Source organism: Lycium barbarum, chromosome 4 (genome assembly GCF_019175385.1).
Source record: "Lycium barbarum isolate Lr01 chromosome 4, ASM1917538v2, whole genome shotgun sequence".
NCBI classification, from domain to species: Eukaryota; Viridiplantae; Streptophyta; class Magnoliopsida; order Solanales; family Solanaceae; genus Lycium; species Lycium barbarum.
The window spans coordinates 114130021-114151809 of NC_083340.1; positions in this window are offsets into that span (position 1 = coordinate 114130021).

Consider the following 21789-nt stretch of genomic DNA (forward strand, 5'->3'; position numbering starts at 1 on the left):
ATCGATCTCTTTGCCTGATAGTAGTTTTAGGTATGTTGAATTCTGAACTAACTAGTTTCCCCACAAGCTTAATTATGAAGTCCATAGCAGCTTCAACAACACTCCAATATAATTTAATATTAATCATGCTAACTACAATAGAGAATTTAGAATCGGAGTCCCTACACAAAGTGGATGACTAGCCTCTTCTAATTCTTGATAGAAGGCCATTGCTTCTTCGTTGGGAGGTTGCTAAAAAGTTTATTCAGGTTCAAACTTAGAGTGTATCCCAAAAGCATCATTGACCATAGCATTAACTCTATCATATTGGACATGACAATTTTCCTGTGACCTACTACCTTCACCAACAACCGAATTATAAAATGTACCATTGACCCCATGTATCTCTCCATGATCAGTCCAAACAAAATATCTATTCTTAAACCTGTGACAACATAAATGAAGCTTAACCTTATCCAGTTTAAAATGCTTCATACACTTGCAATGCAAACAAGGACACCTAATGACCCCTTCACTTTTCAATGGGTAAAGTGACATTGCATGTATGATAAACCCTTTAACACCTTCAACAAATTCATCATTCATACCCACACGATTACTATTAGTCCATTATACATCCACAAATGATGATCCATGTACAAAAATACCCACAAAATGTTGAGGTTATAGAAATATTGTAATTATGTTTAAACTTGATTAAGAGGTCTAATTTGAATTCTTAATTGTTACACCTCGGAAAATCTTCCGTTGATGCACAGTGAATAGACTAACGAAGGGCACGAAGTATACGATGTTTCAATAAGTAAGAAATAGCATTTGATGATCCTAATTGAGATTTCAAAGACATTCGAGGTAAGAGAAGAAAGTTGGCCAAGAAAGGCAAGGTATACGTTATGTATCGGAAGAGATTTACGAGTAACAAGTTAATGGTGACTTAATAATGTCTTGGAGAAGAGTTATAACATCTCTTAGATTGTTAATGAGGTGTTAAATAAGTGTTAAGAAGGTTCCATAAAGATTAGAGATCAAACGAGTTTACAAGAACGAATTTCGGAAAGCTGGACAATATATGATCCAACATACGGACCGTATAAAACATACTGGCTGTATGTTAGGCCGTATGTTCTGCCCAGAATGGGGAATTTCACTGGACCAAATATACAGTCCATATAAAAGATACGGACCGTATGTTGGTCCGTAGAATTGAGCGGGACAGATTGTTAAGTTATTAAAAAAAGGACCAAGTTCATTCCATTCATTTCATTTTCTCACTTCATACTTCAAGAACTCTCTAGAAAGCTCTCCACACTTCTTCCACAAGAACTCAAGAGAAATTCATGATCAACTTCATCAAACCAAGAGAATCAAGTGTAAGAAACTCATTAGGGTTCATCCAAGTCAAGAAATCCCATTAGAAGTGAACTAGGGTTTTGGCTCAAGTGAAGTATTTCCACTCAAAGCTCATTCCCACACTATCTAAGGTAAGTTTTATGATCATTCCATGTTGTTTAAGGTATTGAGAGGTTGAAAGACTTAGATTATGAAAGGAGATAGAAAATGGGTTACAAAGATGCGCATAATGAGATTTTAAGTAGTAGCTTGGAATGAGTCATGATTCTTGATATGTTGTGATTATGATTATGTTATAAATGACATTAAGAACATGGGATAAGCATTATATGTGAGAAAACGTACTAGTGTACTATGACCATGATTATGGATGAATTATTGAAGTGAAATTGTGAAATGTGGATAATGCAGATGAATGAAGATTGTTTATTATAATATTGTGAATGTATTATAGACGTTTGGGAGTTGATATATGATATGGGAAAATTTGCATAAATAAAGAAAATGCTGCCCAATTTTCTGTAGCCTTAGTTGAGCATGTTCATATGATCGATTAGCTAATGTTAATACAAACTCTCTTGAAGGTAGAAACGTGAGCATTGAAGGAGAACGACCAAGCGGTAGACTAGCTAAACGAAAAGGTATGTAAGGCTAGTCCTTTCGTTCTAAGGCATGACTCCATGGCATGAATCTTCCTATCTTTCTATGACTTCTCTAAATATATGTATATAACGGAAATCATGAGTCTATGTTCATGAAGAGCCTTATATGACATGAAGTAAGATAATGACCATGATGAGCTTAAGTCTAAAGATTCTAAAGTTCATGATATGATGCTTCTATAAAGCTAATGATCCAAATTATGATTTATTGATGTTGTTCTTTATGCCACACTCACCTTATATGCTAATTCCTTCAAGGTGAGGCAGAATGCTTATGAATGCTCCATAATGGAATCAGGGGTTCACGACCTTATGTCACCCCGATAAAGTATAGTTGTCTTTGAGTTTTTATGCATGCATTATGATGAGTACATGATGATGATATTACACAGCGCCTATATGGCTGGGTAGACACCGCTAAGGCGGGCAGCGTATACACCATGTCTAGATGGCATGGGCAGACACCACTAGTGGGCGGCATGAGATGGTTACCCCGGACGCGAGAGGCCTGGACGCGGGCTAATAATGATCACACTGTACCTATATAGTCGGGCAGCTTATATAGATATGCATACTTGATATGATGATGTTTATGAAGTGAGTTAGCATGCTTTATTTCTATCAAAATTGACAGTCAGTTACAGGTTGTCCTTCACTTGATGTTTCCTTATTTCATTGATGTATTGTTGTTGTTTATGTCTTACATACTCAATCCAATGCTCGTACTGACGTCATTTTCTTTGGACGCTGTGTTCATGCCCACAGGTAGACAGGGAAGTGATCCAGATTCATAGGAGCCATCAGCAGACTTTGAGAGCACTCCATTGTTCTGGAGGTGTCATTGCTTCTTATTTTGTGTATATATATATATATATATTGGCACGACGGGGTCCTATCCCGTCCATATGTCTAGCACTTTAATAGAGGCTCGTAGATATGTATGTGTGGGTAGTATGGTCTCACGATGTCCTTATGATATGTATATTATTTTGATAGCCGAAGGGCTTCTGTATATAAAGGTAAATATGTTTCAAAATGAAAATGGTTTTCCTATGATTATGAGTATGAGAATCATGAATGAACGCAGGATGAGTACGATGAGTAATAGCATGAGTGGTGCTCGGTGATTAGCTCCGGGTACCCATCATGGCCCCTAGTCGGGTCGTGACATTAATAACGACTCTAACTTTAATAACTTAAGAAGCACAATCTCAAGCAAAAAAGAAATTGAAAAGTAAACTAGTCAAATAATGTCTATATTTTTACACAAATTCACTATCAATAACATTACAAATATTGTTTATCAATAACATTTCAAATAATGTCTAACTAAGCTAACACAAATACATTGACAATGAACATAAAATATAGCAATTTCAATAAAAAACAAAGTCAAAAAATCATCATTACAATTGTTTGGCAAAAAAGGTTTGTGTTTTGTTCCACAAATTCAAATTTATAAACATCAATACTACTATAAAGCCCTAAGTTAATGGAAAACTAACCTAAATAGACTAATACACTAAAGTTAATCCTAAAATCAAAAAATAACAATAACATTGAAAGAAATTAAAAAAAACCCTAATTTGAGTACTAACCTCACTGTTTGAGGTGAGAGAGGGGATGGGGTGGGGTCGCCGGTGACAGGATAGCTCTCCAGTGGGGTCGCTATTGACGGGGGAACGCTAGTGTTATTTTTTTAAAGTTTTGGGGAAAGGCAGAAATGGGGAGAATGACCCGATGCATCTGATTTATTTAACAAAACCGACCAGGTTTGTCGGGGTTTTTTTTATTATACTTTGAAAGGTCATTTGACCAACAAAATAAATAAAAAATAAAAACCAACGACTTCAGAGGAGACTCTGTCGAAATTTTCATAAAATCCTTTGAGAGTTAAATCCTCTCATATACGCTTCTACATTCGTGGACAAATGTTCCTGGGGGGGGGGGGGGGGATGTTACATCCCGTATTTTTGTATGTTAAGTTGCGTTGTGAGTTAGTCGACGTAAGCTTGGAGAACAAGTTTATATTGAATGTTATAAATGTTTAAAACCCTGTTTATGTCACGCCCCAAAACTCAGCCTAGACGTGACTAGCATCCGACGTCATGAACAACACCGGAAGAATCTAAATATTCAATATCCAACACTAGAACCCGTAAGGTTCACTACTCAATTACCATCAGTTTAAAGATAAATGCATTCTAATCAAGATATCAAAATTAAAATCAGCGGAAGTCTTTAGTGTTATGTAACTTGATCAAAACATAACATGTGCCCAAAAAGTTACACAACAACTCATCAACTACCCACAGAAGGAATGTAAACTATGGAGCTTCTAAGAATAAAGAATGATCCTCTAATCATCGGGGAGCAGCCCGGACAACTAATATAAATAAATGGAACGAATAAATAGAGGATGACCCACGAATGAGCATCTGGGCTCACCAAATCAACAACAACAACAAGTTCTCCTAGCGCTTTAGTCTCCACGAACCTGCTCTTCTTCGTTACCTAACATACTATAAAAAACAACAATGGTATGCCTGAGTACTTCGTACTCAGTGAGTGCCTCGGGGACAATATGACATATAAAAATCAGATACAATAATAAGTAAAGAAATCAGTTCTCGAATCCATGTAAAATCATTGTTAAACAGTTACTTGACTTGGTTCAATATGCTTGACAAAACGAATAAGAACCCCTTTTTATCGAGTTTACAACTTTAGGTTATGTCCTTTCAATTTGCCAGATTATCATCAGTAATACTTTCATAAAGAGACAGATATCACACATGCCAATATGAAAGGACATATGTAAAAATACTCATCCTTTACCCCCCCCCCCCCCTCCTAAATACCGAAAACAGATCCTTTACCCCATTCCTTGTCATTGTTTATGGAATGTGATGAGCGTTCGCATAGTTTTAAATTCAAGTACATAAGTTAGGTAGTAGAAATAAAAGTTTCCTCTTTTATATGATCGAGAGCATAAGCTTTTCTTTAGAGTTGAATGGAGATCCGTTTGAGTTTAGTTTTGACTCTACTTGCTCCACACCTAGAATTCATTTAGCTCTTGTTGGTGAATAAAATCTGCTCCTACTTGAAGTTGGTATGCTAAACCTAAGCCTAGTTATGCCTTAATAACCTTTGAAGAGGTCACTAATAGTTTGAAGTATAATATGGACTTGGTGTCATGTATAAACTGATTTGTAGTTTGCAACGAAGTTCCAAGTCAATAACAGTGTTATAGACCTTAAATGTTTCTATGCTCTGCTGTGTTAGCCCGTGTTTGCTTGACTAGTGAAATATTCAGCCACCTATTGGATCTAAAACTCCTGGAAGAATGAGAAAAAGTACTTTTCTCTATATAACCAAGTACTAACTTTGGGGATTGAGTTTCTGATAAGTCATTCTTATGTGTTAAAGTTTTGGATAACTAAGCATTTGTCTGTACCTGCTTCATCTGCTATAGGGGATCTTTGTTAAGGTACTGTTTTAAAACTATTTAATTAGCCCAGAGGAAATCCTTGCTTTCCAGTTATAAAACCTGAACCTTTCTTTATCATCAAATTGATCCTGAGGTTCTATGTTCAAATTCTCCCTTTAGAACTTTGAGTCATAGTCTTGTCTAGTTCTGGTTTGTTCAATGTGTGGTTAACTCATGATCAAATTTGATGAGATTAGCATGAAGTTTTTCATTAGATATAGCTACATGTATCCTAGTATACCTTGTTTGACTCAAGAATAAAGAAATCAGTTATAAACTCGGCTAAATACACGAGAAAGCCTTGTCTTACATTTGATTCTCGTCTTAAAGTTATATAGACTTCTTTTTCCTTGTTGAGAATTGTTTCTAATCCTTATCTTTATATATTTTTTTTTTTCATGAGGAACCTTGGGAGCATTTGGAGTTATGGCAACCCCGGATTCTACCCATATCAGAGAACAACCAGTTGCAAGATTTAATTGCTCGTGTCTAGCGTCCCCGTCTTCCTTCCTCTCTTTAAATTTCGTGTCTTCGTGTCATCATGTATATACATGTTTATATTCTTGACTAACATTTTTTTTGGATTGTATTTGTAGCATATTTATTTCTTGTTTGTGTATGAACCTGCGAAAAAAAAAATGGTTAAGTATAACAATAAGTTTAGTTGCTTACCCCCCATCCCCTTTGGTATAATTTTCGATTTAAGTATATTCGGGATAACGATTATGAACGTTCTTCAGTTCCTTTTAGTTAACTTTTCCTAAGTTGCAACCAGTTATTTTACGGCGGAATAGACATACTTTTTTACCATACGGAAAAGGTTCAAAAATACCCCTGAACTATTGAAAAAGGCTCATAAATACCCTCCTTCCACCTTTTGGTCTAAAAATACCCTTCCATCCACCTTTTAGGTCTAAAAATACCCTTAAGGTTTGTTTTTGGCTCAAATATACCCCTCAAACTAACAAGTTAAAATTAACTCTTTTAAAAAGCCAAATGGCAATTTGTAATTAGTCAATAATAAAATTCCGTAATTTAAAAAAAAATTGCCAATAATAAATTTCCAGTAATTTAAAATTCCAGATTTAAAAAAAAAAATTCCAATAATAAAATTCCGTAATTTACATATTTTTTTTAAAAAAATTGTGTGGAAACTTAAAAACTAAAAAATTTAAAAATATGAACAAAACTGTTTTTTTTTTTTTTTTTTGCATTTTGTGAATTAATCAACGAAATATGTTTTTTTTTTTGCATTTCGTGAATAAAAAAACAAAATAGGAAATTATAATTTTTTTTTGCATTTCGTGTATTAAAAAACGAAATAGGATAAAAAAAATTATTTTCGTTCATATAAAAACGAAATTGGAAAATTGGACAAAATATATTTTCCAATTTTGTTTTTATATGAACAAAATTAATTTTTTTATCCTATTTCATTTTTCAATACACGAAATGCAAAAAAAAATTATAATTTCCTATTTCGTTTTTTTATTCACGAAATGCAAAAAAATACATATTTCGTTGATTAATTCACAAAATGCAAAAAAAAAATCAGTTTTGTTCATATTTTTTAATTTTTAAATTAAATAATATATGTGTCCAATCACAAAATGCCATTTGACTTTTTAAAAGAGTTAACTTTAACTTTGTTAGTTTGAGGGGTATATTTGAGCCAAAAACAAACCTTAAGGGTATTTTTAGACCAAAAGGTGGAAGAAGGGTATTTATGAGCCTTTTTCAATAGTTCAGGGGTATTTTTGGACCTTTTCCGTTTACCATATAAACGTGGTTAACCAAACCTTTTCTTTTCGAAAGATTGCGGAAGAAATAAGAGTTTCAAATATAGATTTCTGCAAAGTGCTAAGATGTGAATTTTTGGAAGTGTAAAACGCAAATTTCAAAGGGATAAAAATGTAGATTTTTTATGGGTAAAAGCAGTGGTTGCAAACTGACCATTTTTAGAATTACATTCTTTTGATACTAACACGTGAGCAGGTATAATTTTTTTCAAGTTTATATAATACTTTTATTCGGGTCCCCGTATAGTGATCCAAGTTATTTTACGAGAGCTCCAAGGTACATTACTTTATTTTTTCCATACATACATATATATCTACTCTATCTTATTTTTTATTAACTCTTTAATCATCTTTACACCGCGTTTATACATATTACTCTCATATCACAAATGACTATTTTTGAAACATTATATACCACCTTACGTAGGAAATAAATATCCTATATACATACTAATCCTCCCATTTTTAGACTATTTTATGCAAAAAATACGTCATGAATTTGTGTATATATGTTTGCACCTCATGCATACTAAACTACTTACTTTACAAATAAACATACACATATATCATTTTTTACATACGTGCATCTATATTCTCACTAATCATTCGTACACGCGCATATATTTATTTACGTGAACGGGACTTAAAAAATGCTATTTGTATAAGTCATCTTTGGATATTAGTTTCTTTAGCAGTTATTTAAAATAGGTAATACTAAATAATAAATAGATAAATAATCCCCCTCTAGTGTCAGTTAAACTAAGTTTAAAGATTGTCTTCGGATAGGCTCTGAGGGATGCATAATACCTTCCCCTCGGAGTAAATAAAACCCTTACCTAGAATCTTACAGGTTTCAAAGACTAAAAATGGAGTTTACTTTTTTTACAAATTGTTTGCTAATATTTCCTAAAATTAGGTGGCGACTCTGAAAATTTTCAAAAACCAGAGGAAATATAGTCATAAGTTGTGAACTAGTTTCAACCCGTTAAAAATAGGGCATAACAGAATGGCGACTCCACTGGGGAATTATACCTTAGGTTTTACTTTAGTAGACTTAGTTTAAGAAGTAGATACTCGAGGGATGCTTGTTTATTTATTTTATCACCTGTTATTTATAGGTTGCTACATTGCTATATTTGAAAGGACGCAAGCCAAAGCCAAACTTGTGCTCCTTATTTGTTTGAGAAAACACTAGTTACTGCTTTCCTTATAATGTCATTGCACTTTCTATCGAGTCTTTGGCCGTACACTTACACACACTGTGGTTCACGCGAGGTGTTGTCTAACACACGTCCACCCCTTCTTTGGATTCTTTAGTTTCAGAGTCGGTACGGTAGTTTACTACTTACCTTCTTGCAGACATTCAGTCCCACTCCGAAATTCTTAGGAAAAAATCTTATTCTAGAAATAATAAGTCATGCTGCATACACCTTAGGCAGGACAATCCAAGGTATTGTCGCTGCAAATTAGGAATCCACCATTTTATCAAAGGTTTGAAACCTGAATGACATAACCCTTTATGTGAATTGATGAAATGATCCTTAAGAGACACAAGATGATTTTTTTTAACAAACAATACTTATCATAATCTTTACCCTTCTTTTTCAGATGGAAATTAACCAAAACCTACCAAACATCCAGATGATAGTCTCATCTCCTCACGACCTGCAAACTTGGTGGAGGAACATAAAAGTGTCACACGGAGAGGAAATTCGACAACATCTAGGGTCGTTGATGTCACTAATGGGTATCCAAGCTAACAAAACTCTCACCAAGCTGCTGATAGAATTTTGGTATCCCGCCAGTGTAACCTTTAACTTTTTGGATTTTGAGATAACCCCTACTTTAGAGGAAGTTTGTGGATTCACCGACTTACTATTTGAAGGAAGAATGCCGGTGTTACCATCCTTCATATCGGGAGAGAAATTCTGGCGCATTTTGGGATTTAATGTCTACCCGGTCTTGAGGAACGTGGAAAATGATCGAGTGAAGTTCGAATTTCTTTTTCAGAGATTTGGGCGCCGAGAAAGCTTTGATCGATATCGGGATGAGTTTGCGTGTGATCGCGGAAGGTGGGAGAAAATGCGGCCACGAGTCTTCGTCGTAGCCTTGTTAGGAGTCTTGGTCTCCCCAAAGAGAGCCTACCAAATCAATATTAACCTTTTGCCACTTGTTATGAATATCTTCTCGGGAACAGATGAGTTGACATTGGTCCCTATGATCCTCGCGGAGATGCTCCGAGCTCTATCAGCTTGTTCAAGAGGGCATAACTTTTTCTAGGGGTGTAATATCTTGCTGCAGTTATGGGCCACGGAACACTTCTATACTCGTCCCCCCATCATGGATTACTGCATAGATGCTCGCAACAGAATTTAGAGCCATACGGAAAGAATGAGGTACTGGCCTGAACCTATGGGAGAAGAGGAGTGGCGGACATTCTTGGTTCAGCTCACGGGAGACGCTATTCAGTGGAAATACCCCTGGCTGTCAGGGATACTTTGGTAAGAACTGCGAATCTGTACTTCGTTGAGTTGATAGGGTTGGACAGGGTTTAACCGTATGCGCCTCTTAGAGTCCTGAGGCAGTTTGGAGTTACACAAGATGTCCCAGTCTGGTCCCATATGGCACTGCATGAAGATAACTATGATAGGGTGGTTTCAGCAGCACGAGTGAGAATTCTACAAAGAGAATGGCTGAACATGATCACAATTGGTATGGATGACGAGAGTTGGTGCACACCCGAGTATTACGCCTGGTATAATGTGGGAGGCCTGGCACTTTTGCCAACCGAGGACGGATTCGATGGGCTCACGGACGATGAGGTAGCCGCTTGGCTTACAGTTGAGATATTGCCTCTCATGAACGTCAATAATAATATGTACAGGCAGGTAGTTCCGGGTTCAGTAAACCATCTGATACAACTGGTAGAAGAGGAAGATCCGGTAGAGCTGGAAGATCAGATGGAAGAGGATCCCGAAGAAGAACCGACAGAGCCAGATGAACCGATGGAAGAGGACCCGGAAGAAGATCCAGAGTGGGAATCAGAGCGTAATCTTGTAATAGAGGTAGAGCCGGTGAAATCACCTGAGTACACTCCAGCAGGATATTCAGAGGAGGAACCGGAGCTGCAGTCCGAGTGCAGGCCTACAGTACATGGTATGGAGGAGGGACCTGAGTATGATCCAGAGGCAGGTTGGGAGATAGAGACAGACCCAAAGGAAGAACCTGAGTATGACCCAGGGCCTGATTATGATCCATCATATGATGGGGATGACAATGACGGCCCGACGTGGCCCTAGACTATTTTCTTTCCCCCTTTTGTTTTCTTTACATTCCAAAAGAGTGCCGTATGGCCCAATTCCTTTGTACGCCCTCGTGGCCACCTTTTGCATTTCCATTTCAAATTTCCATCGACCCATTCCTTTTGTATGCCTTTATGGCCATCCCCTTTTGTGTTTTATCATTTCAGACTGCCATAGGCCTATCTTTGTAAGGACACGCTTGTTTGCACGTCGACTTGACATAACTATGTGATCAAATGTGTTACTATACTCTTTCTAAAGCTTCCCGGACTAACTTTTGTTTTCCAATTGTCTTTATTTTAGTTTTATCCCCCCAACAGAGGTTGATTTGTGTTGATCTTCAAACTGGCCAAGTCATACTACAATTTGAGGTCTAAGTGAAAAATGACTATCACCAACGAAGTCAACCCAACTGCTAACCTTTCCATAACAAATGAAAATCCATAAAGCTTGACAAAGAGGATTAATCTGAACGATGAAGAAGAGATCGCTTTGCTAAAGCTACAACTTGACGAAATAAGAGGAGAGCTACGCCAAGTTCGGGACCTGACCCATCTCACTGTGACTGCTTTCCCAAACCCACCTCACTTTCCATCTTTGGATTCGCCGGTTCCAGAACACTTCCCTCCATCTACACGTCCACCTCCAATACCCCTTTCCTTTTCCAACCTACCTCCGGTCACTCCCGCGAATGTACCAAATATGCATAAACAAACCCCTTACGTCCCCGACTACACCCATACTTCATAAAACCCACTATCAACCCAAACCGCTACTGCACCTACTCACCCCACCGTGCAGCACATACCAGGGGCACACGTTGACACTTCCCACAAGCAACATGTGCCACCGGTATATGCAGCTGGGGCTCCAACCTTTACCGCACTTGTCACAGTCAGGGTCCTGTTCGAGGTGGATCAGTATGCAGAAATGGAGAGAGATGCCAAGATAGGAGAAGTCGAATCAATCATTAGCCAGCTGGACAGTCTAAGGAAAGAAATGAGGAGCATGCGAGTCACTCGGGGAAGTGAGAGTTTGGATTATGATGATCTATGCATACACTCGTATATTGGCATGCCAGTAGGGTACAAACCTCCTAAGTTTGATATTTTTGATGGGACAGGTGATCCTTATGCACATTTGAGGGCCTACTACAACAAGTTAGTAGGAGTAGGAAGGAACGAGAAATTGAGGATGAAATTATTTATTAGAAGTTTGTCAGGAGAGGCGCTCACTTGGTATACTCGCCAAGATCCTCGCAAATGGAGCGACTGGCAGGATATGGCTGGGGATTTCATGAATCGCTTCGGATTCAACACTTAGATCACACCAGATAGGTTTTCTCTGAGCAACATACAAAAGAAGGCGACTGAATCATTCCAGGATTACGCAAGACGTTGGAGAATGGAGGCTGCCCGAGTTATGCCCCCATTGGACGAAAGCGAGCTCAGCAAGTATTTCATTCAAGCTTAGGAATGAATCTACTTTGAAAAAATGATGGGATCAATGGGTCAAAAGTTCACAGATTTGGTCAAAATGGGAGACTTTTTGGAAGAAGGAATCAAGTCCGGAAAGATTCAATCAATGGCCGCACTACAAGCCGCAAGCAAAGCCATACAGTCAGGTTCCATCAGCGGAATTAAGAAGAAGAAGAAGGAGGACATATCTAATGTCACACCTTACTACCGGCGAGGGGAGTCACCTCACCAATACCCCACAAACCCCCAAATCTTTGCTCATTCCCCTTATGTCCCATACCCAGCTTATAACACCCAACCACATTACAACCCACCACGAGCCCCCACTTACTAAAACCCTCCAAGACCTTACACCCCTATCCAAGCACCCGTCCACCAAAATAGACCACCATAGGCCCCAAGACCTCGCCCAACTCCAAAAGTCAGAAATACCCGAGCTTATACCGCCATAGCCGAGCCTTTACCCCAGTTATTTGAAAGGTTGAGGACAACAGGATTGTTGCAACCAATTGAAGGGAGAATCCTTCACCCAATTCCTCGAAACTTTAATGGGAACAAACGTTACGCATATCATTCTGGAATTCAGGGACATGACACCGAGGAATGCTTTGGTTTGAAAAATTAGGTTGAAGCTTTAATCAAGAGTGGTGCAATTCAATGCACTACAGCGCCCCCGAATGTGAACAACAACCCGCTACCAAATCATGGAAATCGGGCGGTTAATATGATATCATTTGATGAGGAATATGACTTGGAGGGAACCATTGTGCCCGTTGGAAACACTGAGGCATTTGTCGCAATATCCCCAACTGCTCCCATCATCACGGTACTGTGGAAGGCGCCAGTAACTGTTCAGACATACCAACCAAAATCCGTGGTGACAACTGTTGTAGCAAGAAAGCACGATTATGATTCTAGGGCAGTCCCATGGGACTATCAATTGAAATTGAAGGCTAAGATGATGGAAACCACAGTCGCTCATGGAATGACAAGGTCAGGAAGATGTTATGTCCCGGAGGATTTAAACAGAGAAAGTTCAGGCAAAGAGCACCATCAAAGGAGAAACATTACTGATGCCGAGGCAGCAGAATTCTGGAAGAAGATGCAAACCAAAAATTATTCAGTCGAGGAACAGTGAAAGAAGACACCTGCCCAAATATCGATCATGTCCTTGCTAATAAGTTCTGAAGTCTACAGGGATCCTTTAGTTAAGGTATTGAGTGGAGTAAGCATATCGAATGAGACGACGAGTGAAACGCTGGCCACAACAATCGGGCAGATGGTTGAAGCAAACAAGATTTCTTTCCGCAATGATGAACTTCCACCAGAAGGAACAGAACACAACAAAGCACTTCACATCACTGTGAGGTGCGGAGATAAGTTTGTATCTAGGGTACTTATCGATGGAGGTTCAGGTTGTAACATTTGCCCTCTCAACACCCTGAGGAGTTTAAAGATGGACACGGGAGAAATGAAAGAAAGTCGTATGAAGGTTCGAGCTTTTGACGGGACACAAAGAGGTGTCATTGGAGAAATCTGTCTACATTTGCAGATCGGGCCAGTGGAGTTCCCGGTACTTTTTCAAGTGATGGACGTATCATCAACTTACAACTTGTTGTTAGGAAGACCATGGGTCCACATGGCTGGAGCCGTTCCTTCCACTTTACATCAGTGTTTGAAATTCGAATGGGGTTGGGAGCAAATCGTAGTTCAGGGGGAACTTAGTCACCCCGTCTATTCTGAACGCTTTATTATGGTTATTGAAGAAATAAGAGAGTTAGATGGAGCTACCTTTCATGCTGTAGAAATCATGCAAGCTGTAAAAATAGATGAGATGGCGAGATCTGATGAAATGAAGATGTCAAGCGCGGCAAAGATGGTAGCGTCAGAGATGTTGAAGTACGGCTACCAGCCAAAGTCCGGGTTAGGCCCAAAATCTGATGGCATAATTGAACCAATCCAACTGAAGCAACAGAAGGGTACTTTTGGGCTCAGGTATGATCCTATGTTTGGAGAAACTAGCAGCACCACGGGGATCTTTGTGCCAGAGCAAGTTCCTGTCCAGGGTCAGATGATTGTGCCGGAAGTCGATGAAGATATCATAGAAGGAAGAGAGCTGTTCGTGACAATGATCGAGGAGTATTGTGGGGAGACTGAAGCAGATGCCGAGACACCGACTATTCGTGATGCCGAACCAGGAGAGATCTTGCAGAATTGGACTGTCAGCCCATCCTTGGTTCGCCGGGAGTCTTGGTAGTGTGGAATTGTAGTTTGTTTTCAAAATAGCATGATTAATTGGGGCTTGAATCATGCCTGTGCTCTTTTGTCATCCGCCTCTTTCTTTAAAAGCATTGAATGCTTCTTTAATGAAAATGCATTTTTATTTTTCTAGAATATCATATCTTACTTATAACTCGCTTTTCTTTTTCAGCACTCAAACTAGTAAAAATATTCATTCTATGATTATGACATGTAACGAAACTGTTGAGTAAAGTACAAACGGCGAACAAGATTACGAAGAATACGACGAAAGCATGTTGCCTGAGAATCTTCCGCAAGAGATCGAACAACTCGAAAATCAAAAGAAACCGAACTTGGAGGAAACTGAGATAGTTAATTTAGGAGACGACGAGACAGTGAAGGAAACCCGGATCAGCATACACTTAGAAGCTGAACGGAAGCAAGAACTGTTGGAATTGCTTAAGCAGTATGTCGACGTATTCGATTGGTCCTACGACGACATGCCCGGGCTGAGCACCGACATCTTCTCTCATAGGCTACCAACTGATCCCACCCGCCCGCCGATCAAGCAAAAGCCAAGGAAGTTCAAGCCCGATTTGAGTTTAACGATCAAAGAGGAAGTTACTAAGCAGATTGAAGCTGTTACACCTCGGAAATTTCCCGTTGGAACGCAAGTAAATGAACTAGTAATGCATGCAAATGGATGTGGACGATTAGAAGGAGAAGTCTAAGAAATATGAAAAATTGCAGATTTGAAATCTGCCCAGTGGTCGTAAAGAGAAAATACGGACCGTAAATTGGTATACGGTCCGTAAACTGCCAGGTCGTAAACTGGCATGCAAGCCTTCAACTTTCTGCCAGTTGAGGAAATGGTAAAATACGATCTGGTTTACGGACCGTAAAGTGATTTACGGCCCGTAAACCATGGTCGTAAATCACCATGCAAGCAGCCAAAGTTTCTGGTTTTTGAAAAGGTTAAAGACGACCGCGAGGGACGAACTGTAAAATGGAATACGTGGTCGTAAACTCAGTTTACGACCATTGTTCACCGCAACACAGATTTTGCAATTCATTAAATAAAGGGGCCAACACTTGTTTTATTTCATTTCCACATTACACACCTTCTCTCTAAAACCTCTCTCTACATTTATTATCCAAGTTTTCAAGGATCATAAGTCATCAACAACATAAAAAAAGTGAATCAAGAGTAAGAACATCATCAAAGGTCATCCAAGTCAAGAAATCTAAATGGAGAAAAACTAGGGTTTTGCTCAAAGTGGAGTATTATCAACTAAAGCTTGTTCCTACAACTTCTAAGGTAAGATTCATGATATTTATATGACGTTTAAGATATTGGAGAGTTGAAATGCATGGATTGTAGAAAATATGGTTAACTAGGTCATGAATGATGAATGGTGACATTTTGAGGAATAGTTTGAATTGAATCACGAATGTTGTTGTGTTGTGATATGAATGTGTTATAAATGGTATTAAGATCATGAACTAGACACTTTAGACGGATGGACGAAGTTGGGTGTTATGACCTTGAATATGGATGAATTAGAAGCAAGTTGAGAAATCTAGATAATGTGAATGACTAATGGCCATTGTTATGATATTAATGAAGGTAGAAACGCTAACATTGGAAAGGGATGTGCAAGTGTAGAATAGTCCGACAAAAAGGTATGTAAGGCTAACCCTTCTTTCATAAGGCATGATTCTTGGCCAAATTCCTAATTCCTTTATATGAGTATGTTGTCTTCACATGGTTGATATTCCGAGCTCATAAGGTCACGACCCTTGATATGTTCTACGTTTGTACTACGCTCCTCATATAACGAGTAAGCCTATAATATAGACGTAACGATAATGATGATGATAGTCATGATAATGATAATAATAATAATGCTAAAGGTGCCTACGGGCTATTAGATGTATGTGTGCCTATAAAGGGCTATAATGAAACCCCGAGCCTATGGTGCCGGGTAGAGTATATGTTTATATATATGTATGTATATGATTACGTAACGCGCGCACACATCTGCAGATGGTACGGATAACCCTGAAGCCTTGGTAGGGCCAGGTATGATTAACCTTGAGCCTTGGTTGGCCAAGTATGTATGAAACACCGATCTACGAGGTCGGGTACGATATGTAAATGCTATATATATATATATATATATATATATATATATATATACGAAATGACTATGTATATAACATGAATATGAATGTGATAAGACTATGTATATGAATACGAGCACAAGCATGGTACGAGTACTGTTACGGAATACGGAGGATGACGTATGTGTACTAATACGTATGAGAAAATGGAAAGTCCCTATGAAAGACAAGTAAGTGCCATGACAACGATATTATTATCTCCCCTCCTGTGCTATTTCATATGTTGTTCATTATGCCTATATATCGATGTTGATCATGCTTTACATACTCAGTACATTCTTCGTACTGACGTCCTTTTGTTTGTGGACGCTGCGTCATGCCCGCAGGTGCACAGGGAGAAAGACTTGATCCGTAGCAGCTTTCTCCGAGATTACGTAGCAGAGCTCCATTTCATTCGGAGCCATAGCCTTTGGGTACTTATTATTTTGTGTATATAGTTATGGGCATAGCGGGGTCCTGTCCCGCTCATGTGATATGTATACTCTTCTTAGAGGCTCGTAGACATGTGTACGTGGGTAGATATGTTTGGCCTTGTCGGCCTATGTTTTGTATATCATTTTGTTGGCCTCGTCGGCCTTCGGCCTTGTACATTTGATGTGGCATAGATGCCTATGACGTTATCCAAGATGATTGTCGCCCAACGGGTCTAATATGATTGATGACTAGAATGCATGACTTGATTTATGAATCGCCTAAATATTATGTGAATGTGTGTTAAGGGGTGCCCGGGTGGGGTAGCACCGGGTGCTCGTCGCGGCCCCCTAGTCGGGTCGTGACAGAAGCAAATGTCGTAAGGGTTACAAACTACCCTTCCTGGTTGGCCAGCATTGTGCCCGTTCTCAAGAAGGATGGAAAAATCAGGATATGTGTGGATTATCAGGATCTCAACAAAGCTAGTCCTAAGGATGACTTCCTCCTTCCAAACATCCGCATACTCATCGATAATTGTGCAAAACATGAGTTGCAATCATTTGTCGATTGTTTTGCCGGATATCATCAGATTTTGATACATGAGGATGATGCAGAAAAGACTGCTTTTACCACTCCACGGGGAGTGTACTGCTACCGAGTAATGCCATTTGGCCTCAAGAATGCTGGTGCAACCTACATGAGAGCCATGACTACTTTATTCCATGATATGATTCATAAGGAGATCGAAGTCTACATGGACGATGTCATTATCAAATCTCGAAGGAGTTCAGATCATTTTGCTGACCTAAGGAAATTCTTTGAACGATTGCAGAGGTACAACTTGAAGTTGAATCCAGCAAAATATGCGTTTGGAGTTCCTGCTGGAAAATTATTGGGATTCATTGTCAGCAGAAAAGGTATAGAGTTGGATCCTTCAAAAATCAAGGCAATCCAAGACTTGCCTCCCCCGAAGAGCAGGAAAGATGTAATGAGTTTCCTCGGAAGGCTCAATTATATTAGTCGATTTATCGCACAGTCGACGGTGATTTGTGAACCCATATTTAAGCTGCTGAAGAAAGATGCTGCCACAAAATGGACAGAAGATTGTCAGAAAGCCTTTGACAGAATCAAAGAGTACTTGTCCAGTCCACCCGTATCGGTCCCGCCAGAACCGGGAAAACCTCTATTGCTGTACTTGTCCGTATTAGATGGCGCGTTTGCATGTGTGTTAGGACAACACGATGAGACGGGGAAAAAGGAGCAATCCATTTACTACCTAAGCAAGAAATTCACATTGTACGAGGCAAGGTACACTTTGTTGGAACGCACATGCTGTGCTTTGACATGGATCACACAAAAGTTGAGGCACTACTTATCTGCGTACACCACGTACTTGATCTCAAGGATGGATCCACTCAAATACATCTTCCAAAAGCCGATGCCCACCGGGAAATTAGCAAAATGGCAGATCTTGTTAAGTGAGTTTGACATCGTGTACATAACTCAGAAGGCCATCAAGGGACAGGCCTTGGTGGATCACCTTGCAGAGAACCCTGTAGACAATGAATACAAGCCGCTTACAACCTATTTTCCTGATGAGGAAGTACTGTTCGCAGGGGAAGATATTTCAGAGCCTTATTCAGGATGGAGGATGTACTTTGACGGAGCGTCAAATTTCAAAGGAGTCGGAATAGGAGGTGTTTTGGTTTCTGAGACAGGTCAGCACTACCCTATCTCGGCAAAGATCAGATTTCCCTGCACGAACAATATGGCAGAATACGAAGCTTGCATCCTCGGGCTTAGGATGGCAGTTGATATGAACATCAAAGAACTTTTGGTAATAGGCGATTCTGACCTATTAGTTCATCAGGTACTAGGAGAATGGACGACCAAGAATGTCAAAATTCTTCCATAATTACATTGTATGAAGGAATTGTGCAAGCAGTTCAGAGAGATTGACTTCAAGCATGTGCCTCGAATCCAAAATGAGTTTGCTGATGCCCTTGCGACATTGTCATCAACGATCCAACATCCGGACAAGAATTACATCGACCCTATCAAGGTAGAGATACACGATCAGCAAGCATATTGTTTTCATGTCGATGAGGAATTGGATGGCCAACCATGGTACTACGACATTAAGAAGTTGCTCGAGATGAGAGAATATCCGGAAAATGCAACTGACAAACAGAAGCGGACCTTGAGGAGAATGGAAAATCACTTTTTCCTTAACGGAGAAATCCTATATAGGAGGACTTCAGATCTGGGATTGTTAAGATGTGTGGATGCCACAGAGGCGACGAGGTTGTTAGAAGAAGTACACGCAGGGACATGTGGACCCCACATGAACGGATTCACTTTGGCAAAGAAGATTCTGCGAGCGGGATACTTTTGGATGACTATGGAAAGAGACAGCATTCGCTATGTACAAAAGTGTCATCAATGTCAAGTTCACGGAGATTTCATTCGAGTTCCCCCAAATGAGCTCAATGTAATGGGCTCCCCTTGGCCGTTTGCCACTTGAGGCATGGATGTGATTGGACCTATCGAACCCCCCGCATCAAGTGGACATCGCCGGCGAGGTGAGGTGACTCCCCTCGCCGGTTGTAAGGTGTGACATTAGATATGGCCTCCTTCTTCTTCTTAATTCCGCTGATGGAACCTGACTGTATGGCTTTGCTTGCGGCTTGTAGTGCGGCCATTGATTGAATCTTTCCGGACTTGATTCCTTCTTCCCAAAAGTCTCCCATTTTGACCAAATCTGTGAACTTTTGACCCATTGATCCCATCATTTTTTCAAAGTAGATTCCTTCCTGAGCTTGAATGAAATACTTGCTGAGCTCGCTTTCGTCCAATGAGGGCATAACTCGGGCAGCCTCCATTCTCCAACGTCTTGCGTAATCCTGGAATGATTCAGTCGTCTTCTTTTATATGTTGCTCAGAGAAAACCTGTCTGGTGTGATCTAAGTGTTGAATCCGAAGCGATTCATGAAATCCCCAGCCATATCCTGCCAGTCGCTCCATTTGCGAGGATCTTGGCGAGTATACCAAGTGAGCGCCTCTCCTGACAAACTTCTAATAAATAATTTCATCCTCAATTTCTCGTTCCTTCCTACTCCTACTAACTTGTTGTAGTAGGCCTTCAAATGTGCATAAGGATCACCTGTCCCATAAAAAATATCAAACTTAGGAGGTTTGTACCCTACTGGCATGCCAATATACGGGTGTATGCATAGATCATCATAATCCAAACTCTCACTTCCCCGAGTGACTCGCATGCTCCTCATTTCTTTCCTTATACTGTCCAGCTGGCTAATGATTGATTCGACTTCTCCTATCTTGGCATCTCTCTCTATTTCTGCATACTGATCCACCTTGAACAGGACCCTCACTGTGACAGGAGCGGTAAAGGTTGGAGCCCCGGCTGCATATACCGGTGGCACATGTTGCTCGTGGGAAGTGTCAACGTGTGCCCCTGGTATATGCTGCACGGTGGGGTGAGTAGGTGCAGTAGCGGTTTGGGTTGATAGTGGGTTTTATGAAGTATGGGTGTAGTCGGGGACGTAAGGGGTTTGTTTATGCATATTTGGTACATTCGCGGGAGTGACCGGAGGTAGGTTGGAAAAGGAAAGGGGTATTGGAGGTGGACGTGTAGATGGAGGGAAGTGTTCTGGAACCGGCGAATCCAAAGATGGAAAGTGAGGTGGGTTTGGGAAAGCAGTCACAGTGAGATGGGTCAGGTCCCGAACTTGGCGTAGCTCTCCTCTTATTTCGTCAAGTTGTAGCTTTAGCAAAGCGATCTCTTCTTCATCGTTCAGATTAATCCTCTTTGTCGAGCTTTATGGATTTTCATTTGTTATGGAAAAGTTAGCAGTTGGGTTGACTTCGTTGGTGATAGTCATTTTTCACTTAGACCTCAAATTGTAGTATGACTCGGCCAGTTTGAAGATCAACGCAAATCAACCTCTGTTGGGGGGATAAAACTAAAATAAAGACAATTGGAAAACAAAAGTTAGTCCGGGAAGCTTTAGAAAGAGTATAGTAACACATTTGATCACATAGTTATGTCAAGTCGACGTGCAAACAAGCGTGTCCTAATTGTGGAGCTTCTTTTTTGCCAAGTTGATGATGATGATCCTTTTTTGACACATTCTGTGATTTTTTAGAACAAACATAACTTCCATTCCAACAAAAGGTAGCTCGAGAGCTTACAAGGATAGGCCTATGGCAGTCTGAAATGATAAAACACAAAAGGGGATGGCCATAAAGGCATACAAAAGGAATGGGTCGATGGAAATTTGAAATGGAAATGCAAAAGGTGGCCACGAGGGCGTACAAAGGAATTGGGCCATACGGCACTCTTTTGGAATGTAAAGAAAACAAAAGGGGGAAAGAAAATAGTCTAGGGCCACGTCGGGCCGTCATTGTCATCCCCATCATATGCTGGATCATAATCAGGCCCTGGGTCATACTCAGGTTCTTCCTCTGGGTCTGTCTCTATCTCCCAACCTGCCTCTGGATCATACTCAGGTCCCTCCTCCATACCATGTACTGTAGGCCTGCACTCGGACTGCAGCTCCGGTTCCTCCTCTGAATATCCTGCTGGAGTGTACTCAGGTGATTTCACCGGCTCTACCTCCATTACAAGATTACGCTCTGATTCCCACTCTGGATCTTCTTCCGGATCCTCTTCCATCGGTTCATCTGGCTCTGTCGGTTCTTCTTCGGGATCCTCTTCCATCTCATCTTCCAGCTCCACCGGATCTTCCTCTTCTACCAGTTGTATCAGATGATTTACTGAACCTGGAACTACCTGCCTGTACATATTATTATTGACGTTCATGAGAGGCAATATCTCAACTGTAAGCCAAG